The 5525-nt window shown below is 38.3% G+C and overlaps 1 pseudogene; it reads left to right on the forward strand.

The window, feature by feature from the left end:
* The first annotated feature begins 1751 nt into the window (after positions 1–1751).
* LOC119037165 (high mobility group protein B3-like) lies at positions 1752–2386 on the forward strand (annotated as a pseudogene).
* Positions 2387–5525: the final 3139 nt, after the last annotated feature.

Genomic DNA, 5525 nt, shown 5'->3' on the forward strand with positions numbered 1-5525 from the left:
AAATATCCAACTATCATTTCAAAACCACCTATTAAATATTCAAGTGTTGACACTAACAGGTGACAGGAAGAATCTGAGTGTGGTTTAAATATTTATGCATGTCTAAGCATTTATTTACTTAATTAATTTAAAGGTAAAATGTATAAAAGTTGGATAGTGGCAAAAATATAAGAGGAACCTTGGTAATATAGAAATAATGTTTAAAAAGTCAAGATATAAAGTTTAAAAATCTTTAAAGAAAATACAACTTTTTGATAATATAACTACACATAAAAATATTGATTGAAATGAAATTTTTTTAGGGTAAATCAAATGGAAATACCACATGCAAATAATAGATAGGCTATAAATGAAATGTAAGATTATAAGAAAAAAATTTCACTGTGATGATTATATGCTTTTAGTTAGACAAATATTCATGATATTTTATATTTTTACACTCAAAATAAGGCTTTTAAAATGTATTTAATCACTTTAATGATCATCACCAAGTCATATAGATAAATTTATTGACTGGTCCTTAATGATCTTTCAAAAAATTGTATTTAGTTATGGACATCAATATATTATTGGCTTGTCAATGATTATTCACTGTATTATTGAGACACATCTACATATGTCTATAGACATATCTATATAAGATTATCAATTGGATTTACACATACATGTGTATATATAACTTCTACACATTTTAGCAATGAGTCTTAAGTGGAACAAAGAAACTTTTATATAATTCCAGATTCACTCACTTTCACATTGTATTTTAGGTGATGCAAATAACATTAATTTCACTTGTATTTAGCAAAGAGACAATAGGAAATAAAACATAGGCTTAAACCAAATGGCATACTTTGTGGCAAAGCACTGAAGTTACCATGGAGACCCCAGTTATGGGACTTCCTCTCCTCAGTTCTTGTCTCACTAGCAAGAGATAAATTCAGGTGAGAGCCAACATGTATAGTAAAGATGAGATAGCAAGTTTATTCATGCAGTACACTTGAGACGGAAGCTACAAGTTGGCACACAGCTAGTAGAACACTCCAACTACTAGTATTTTAGGGGTTTATGCTTGTAGCCTAGGTACTCCCTCCCTGTGTAGACCTTGGGATGAATGCACAATTTCAAAGGTTTTCTTTCCCAGATAATGGAAATGATACATACAGAATTTCAACGGCTCCCTCTTCCCATGCTATTGTAGTTTTCTTGTGATTTTTGAAACACTTGGCAATCTTATCTGGCCAGCTCAGGACTGCTGATTAAGGAGTGAAACCTGTCTCCTTCCTGCTCTCTGCTTTGGTTTTCTATCCATCCTACTAACAATTACTGTCTATGGTAACTCATGTCACATTCAACTGAAAATTTGTATAGCTGAAGGAATTAAAAGTAAAGAAAGGGAGTACAGAAAGTGAAGAAGCATTTATTGAACACCAAAATACAACAGGTATTATATATATATGTATTCATATTTAATTCTCAGTTCAAATTAAACATCCAAAAATGTATTAATCTTATAGTTAAGGAACCTTGGCCTGGGGGTTAAGCTGGTTGGAGCATCATCTCATACACACACTAAAAAAAAAGAAGAATAAAAGAAGAAGCAGGAGGAGGAAGAGGTGGGGGGAGGAGGAGAAGAAGAAAGAAAAGGAAGAAAAGGGGCTCTCCTCTCCTGGAGGCAACTAGCATGAGGCTAGGGAGCTCTGAGCCTCACATCATGCCCTGCGCTGCCCAGATGAGTGAACAATACAATCAGAATGGTTATAGGTGATCCCAAGAAGCCAAAGGGCAAGATGTCTGCTTATGCCATCTTTGTGCAGACATGCAGAGAGGAACAGAAGAAGAAAAACCCAGAGATTCCTGTTAGTTTTGTACAATTTTCCAAGAAGTGCTCTGGGAGGTGGAAGACAGCCTCGGGGAAAGAGAAATCTGTTTGATGAAGTAACAAAGGTGATAAAGTACACTGTGATTGGGAAATGAAGGGTTATGGACCAGCTACAGGAGGCAAGAAGAGGAAGGACCCTAATGCCCCCCCAAAGGCCACCATCTGGACTCTTCTTATTCTGTTTAGAATTCTGCCTCAAGATCAAAAACACGAACCCTGGCATCTCTATTGGAGATGTGGCAAAGAAGCTGGGTGAGATGTGGAGTAATAAGTGACGGTGTGAAGCAGCCTTATGACAATAAAGCTGCAAAGCTGAAGGAGAAGTATGAGAAGGATCTCGCTGACTATAAGTCTCAAGGAAAATTTGATGGTACAAAGGGTCTCCCCACTACGGTTGCCTAGAAAATGGTGGAAGAGGAAGACAAAAAAGGGGGAGGAGGAGGGAAGGGTAGGGAGTGGGGACTTCCATGCACCAAGACAGACCTGCTTATGGTTACTGCCGAGTAAACAATCTGCCCCCACCAGAGGTAAACACAGTTCCAGATGTGTTACTACTTCCTTCGATGATCAGCCATGTTTTTTTACACTAAACAACTTCTGTCATAGTGTGGGGACAACTTTGCCCTCAAGTCCCCCCATCCACCACGGATGAAAGTAAACACTACCAAGACATGATCTGCTTGGGGAGGAGAGGTGGCCGGTTTCTTCGAGGAAAAAAAGGCTTTGAGGCCCTTCCTCTAGGGGCTTTTATTGGGTTGTAATACACAGGAATAGAGGTTGGCAAGGATCAAACAGTAGATAACATTTCAAAGAAATCTGAGGGCTTAGTCTGAGTTAGAGTCTATCAGGAAGGGGGTTGCAGAACTTTGGGAGACATATTCATTTCCTGCTCGGACCCTTATCATATGAAAGAAAAACACTCAGCAAAAGCAGGTTTCACAGGATTTTTAGGAGTTCTTTGTGATGGAGATTTCCCCCTGGATCTGCTCTAGTAAGACAAGGAGCTGCACTTCTCCCCCTCAGGTTTTCAGTCTTAAGTGGATTAGAGCAAGGAAGCGCTTCTCTCAGAGGACTTGAGGACTCAGACTATGTCACATAGCTGGGGGGCAAGAGTTCATCATAGTCCCCCAAGTCCTTCCATGATGGCCTCCCAAGTGATCCAGTCTGGCTTAGGTTGCCCCTTGCTGTGAGGAGTCTTACCCCTTTCTGACTTCCGACCATGCTTTAGGGGCAAGGAGAGGAAATTGAGGCATCATTCACAACCAGAGACAAGCCTTTGTCTCCTGTGGCTCGCATTCTGGAGGTCACTCACTCATCTTTAGCCATAGAAGGTAGTTACAATTCCTGAAGCCAGGCAGAGCAGTCCCCAACATCACAGAAAGGGCGAATGTCTTTACTAGAACAGAGATTTTGCGTATGAGTCTACTTTCCCTGAATGCACTGCTTCTGCCAAAACTACCATCCACACACTTGGAGAATTCCTTATCCACAATCATGTTCATTCACAAAGCATTCCATCTAATCAAGGAACTCACTTCACAGAATTTTTTTCCAACATCCTGAAGCAGCTGGCTTGATAGAAGAGCAGTGGAATAGCATTTTGAAGACCCAGTTACAGAGCCACAGCTAGGTATCACCTTGCAGTGTGGGACAAGATCCTTCAGAAAACTATAAATGCTCTGATTCAGGGTGCAATATGTGGCACTGTTTCTCCCACAGCCAGCATATACAGATAAAGGGATGAAGAAGTGAAAATGAGAATGAGACCACTTACTGTTACTCCCTAATGATCCACTAGCAACATTTTTGCTTTCTGTTCCCATGACCTGAGGTCATGATGGCCTACAAGTCTTTGTTCCAAAGGGAAGAATACTTGTGTCAGGAGTCATTGTTGTAATGAGACTACTCTGGACCCATCCTCCCTCTGAAAAAATAGGCAAGGAGAGGAGATACCATATTGGGTGGGGTAATTGATCCTGGCTACCAAGGGGAAATGAGACTGCTATTCCACAATAAAAGTAAGAAAGTTAAGCTTAGAATTCAGAAGAATATAGAGGATCTTTTGGTATTACTATGTCCCATGATTAAGGTCAATGAAAAACTACCATGACTGAATCAAGACTCAACTACTAGTCACCCAGAACCTTCAGAAATGAAGGTATGGGTCATTCCACCAGGTAAAGAACTATGACCACCTGAGGTGCTTATTGGAGGCAAACAAAATACAGAGTGAGCAATAGCTGATAGTAGCTATAAATACCAGCTTCAACCACGTAAGTGGCTATAGAAACAAGAGCTGTAAGTATTATGAGTATTCTTTTGTTGTGAATGTATATGTATGTGCATGCAGATAGTTAGAAATGTGTTTCCCTATCTATGTTTTTTGCGTTATAATTTAATGTAAGATATATTGACTAATTATCAAAATATGTAGATATTATCAATTTTACATCATAATACTTAAGATATGAAATGATGAGAAGGGGAGGGGGAGGAGGAGCAGGATGGGGGATGTTGGAGGAAGAGGAACATAAAACTGTTTATCCATCTCCTTGCAAACACCTTAGGGCAGGGCAATGCTATAATTGACACAGCTCTTATCTGAGAGATGTCTGTTGCCCTAATTAGGCTTAATTACACAATTGGATCATTTTGTACATAGTGACATAGCATTCTGCCATTCTTAGCTGTGGAAATGGGGGTCAGCTGACATGAGAAGTGTTTGAATATTTTTAGGTAAGTGTACTAGTTTTAAGCTTTTTGTTGTTAAGCAAAGTATGAAACTTTCATTGTCAGTAAACTGAAGAGTCTGCTACATCATTGGAAGTTCAAGAACCTTCTATACTAAACACAATTTGAAACTTTTTGTTATTTTTTGTATGTTCAAAATGCTGAAATGTTTTTGAAGTTAAGTAAACAGTATTTTTTTAAAGGAAGAAAAAGAAAATGGTTGAGGGACAGATCCCTGGTCCCAGTCAGGGCACACGCCTAAATTGTGGGTTTGATTCTGGTTGGGGTGCATATAAAAGGCAACTGATCGTTCAACCCATCTCTCTCTCCCTGTACCCCTTTCCCCTAGACTTCCTCTCTCTCTAAAATCAATGAAAAACATCCTTGGGTTAGAATGAGGCTTTAAAAAAGATAAGGAAAATTTGGCTTATTAACTACACTTATAAAGGTCATATATGTTTACTTTATTTTATTTTTATTTTTACATTTCTTTAACATTGTAGAGATTGTGTATAAATGAAGCTCTCCCTCCCTGAATTCTAATGTGATTCTCAATAGGGTGTAGTTCCACAGCTGATATTGTATTTAGATAATGTCTTGTAGAAATCTTACCCAGTTACCTAAAACTCTAAGAAAAAAATATACCAAGGATTCTTTACCAGGATTTTTATGTTTAGACACAAAGGTGCAAATTGCTTAAAATTGAAAAAGAAATCAAAGTAAATTGATTTTTATCAAATAAAGGTGAATATAAACTTTAAATGCTCTCTAGCTTCATCATGGTGATCCCATAACATAATTTTTCATCTCTGTACTTATAATCCCTGTAGTAGTTGCCAATAATGTTCACAAATGTTTATTTCTCCTGGTTCTAGACACATGGAATGATTGCACTACCAAAGCCCTTGAAATCAGA

Source organism: Artibeus jamaicensis, unplaced genomic scaffold (assembly GCF_021234435.1).
Source record: "Artibeus jamaicensis isolate MK-2021 breed Jamaican fruit bat unplaced genomic scaffold, CSHL_Jam_final contig_466, whole genome shotgun sequence".
Taxonomy (NCBI): Eukaryota; Metazoa; Chordata; class Mammalia; order Chiroptera; family Phyllostomidae; genus Artibeus; species Artibeus jamaicensis.